The 1,946-nt window shown below is 49.6% G+C and overlaps 1 non-coding gene across 1 annotated transcript; it reads left to right on the top strand.

The window, feature by feature from the left end:
- The first annotated feature begins 1,407 nt into the window (after window positions 1-1,407).
- LOC129471725 (U6 spliceosomal RNA) lies at window positions 1,408-1,510 on the top strand. The gene has a single exon (XR_008653695.1). It is a non-coding gene; the product is annotated as a U6 spliceosomal RNA (small nuclear RNA).
- The last annotated feature ends 436 nt before the right edge of the window (window positions 1,511-1,946 follow it).

The raw sequence follows: 1,946 nt of genomic DNA, 5'->3' as shown, positions 1-1,946 counted from the left end.
AGAACTTTGGGAGGCTGAGGTGGGTGGATCACCTGAGGTCAGGAGTTCGAGACCAGCCTGGCCAATATGGTAAAACCCTGTCTCTAATAAAAATACAAAAATTAGCTGAGTGTGGTGGCATGCGCCTATCATACCAGCTACTCTGGAGGCTGAGGTGAGAGAATTGCTTAAACCCAGCAGGCGGAGGTTGCAGTGAGCCAAAATCACCCCTCTACACTCCAGCCTGGGCAACAGAGCGAGACTCCATCTCAAAAAAAAAAAAAAAAAAAAAAAAAAGGAGAGAGGCAGGAGGGTCAGAAGCAGAAAAATGACATCGTAAGAAAGACTCAACCAGCCATTTTTGGCTTTGAAGGTGGAAAGGGGACTTGAGTCCAGGCATGTGGGCAGCCTGGAGAAGGTGAGAAAATGGATTCTCCCCCTGAATCCCCGGAAAGGAACGTGGCCCTAACAACACGTTCATTTTAGCCCAGTGAGACCCATTTTGGATCTGGCCTCCAAAACTGTAAGATTATTGATTTGTGTGTGTGTTTTTGTTTTGTTTTGTTTTGTTTTTTATTGAGACGGAGTCTCGCTCTGTCGCCGAGGCTGGAGTGTAGTGGCGCGATCTCCACTCACTGCAAGCTCCGCCTCCCGGGTTCACGCCATTCTCCTGTCTCAGTCTCCCGAGTAGCTGGGACTACAGGCGCCCGCCACTACGCCCGGCTAATTTTTTTGTATTTTTAGTAGAGACGGGGTTTCGCTGTGTTAGCCAGGCTGGTCTTGATCTCCTGACCTCGCGATCCACCCGCTTCGGCCTTCCAAAGTGCTGGGATTACAGGCGTGAGCCACCGCGCCCGGCCGATTTGTGTTGTTTTAAGCCACTAAATCTGTTTTGGCAGCAATAGGAAACCAATATAAACATTTAACTGGAATGTCAAATCTGTGTTCGTATTTATTGATTAAATGGATGGCTCCTAATTCCACCCCACCCCATCAGAGCTCTGCAGGGTCTTTACCAGGCTTATTCCACATCCTAGACCCAGGACCACAATTTGACAGTTAAGATCTTCACTGGAAGAGACCTCAATGCCTGCCCTCTTGTCAGACTGGCTGCATTGGTCCAAGCTACCCTGATTGACCTCTGACCCCACTACCATGTGCTCCAGACAGGGCCCATGGGAGCTCCAGGCTCGGCCACGTTCCCAGGCAGACTCTGGGAGTCAGCGGATGTGGCCAGGTTTACCCACTGCGTTGGGACGTGCCTGCTGAAACAGAAACACTGCTCCCAGCAGAGGACTTTATGGTGGGAGGCATGGGCTTGCCCTTGCTAACCTGACCTCTGTCCCCAACCCAACTTCCCATCTCTAGACTCCAAAGCAGTTCCTGTGAGTGCCCAGGGGTACTGTTCCCATTTAAAAAGTATGGCAAGTGCTCTCTTCAGCAGCACATATACTAAAATTGGAATGAGGCAGAGACAGCATGGCCCCTGGGCAAGGATGACACACAAAACAAAAATTAATTAAAAACATAATCATGAAGGGGAAAAGGCATGACAAAATCTACTGCTAAGGCCAGGACACACAGAGAGAAGGCAACTATTAAGAAAAGAAAGCCCGGCGAGGTGGCTCACGCCTGTAATCCCAGCACTTTGGGAGGCTGAGGTGGGTGAATCACCTGAGATCAGGAGTTTGAGACCAGCCTGACCAATATGGTGAAACCCTGTCTCTACTAAAACTGAGAAATTAGCCAGGCGTCGTAGTGGGCACCTGTAATCCCAGCTACTCAGGAGGCTGAGGCAGGAGAATAGCTTGATCTGGGGAGGCAGAGGTTGCCGTGAGCCGAGATCATGCCACTACACTCCATCCTGGGTGACAGAGAGAGACTCCATCACAAAAAAAAAAGAAAAGAAAAGAAAAGAAAAAAAGTCCATGTCTTCACACTCCAAGGTGCTGACACCATGTGTTATG

Source organism: Symphalangus syndactylus, chromosome 21 (genome assembly GCF_028878055.3).
Source record: "Symphalangus syndactylus isolate Jambi chromosome 21, NHGRI_mSymSyn1-v2.1_pri, whole genome shotgun sequence".
Lineage (NCBI taxonomy): Eukaryota > Metazoa > Chordata > Mammalia > Primates > Hylobatidae > Symphalangus > Symphalangus syndactylus.
Note: the sequence above shows the minus strand (reverse complement) of the source record. Positions and strands in the feature narration are given on the sequence as shown.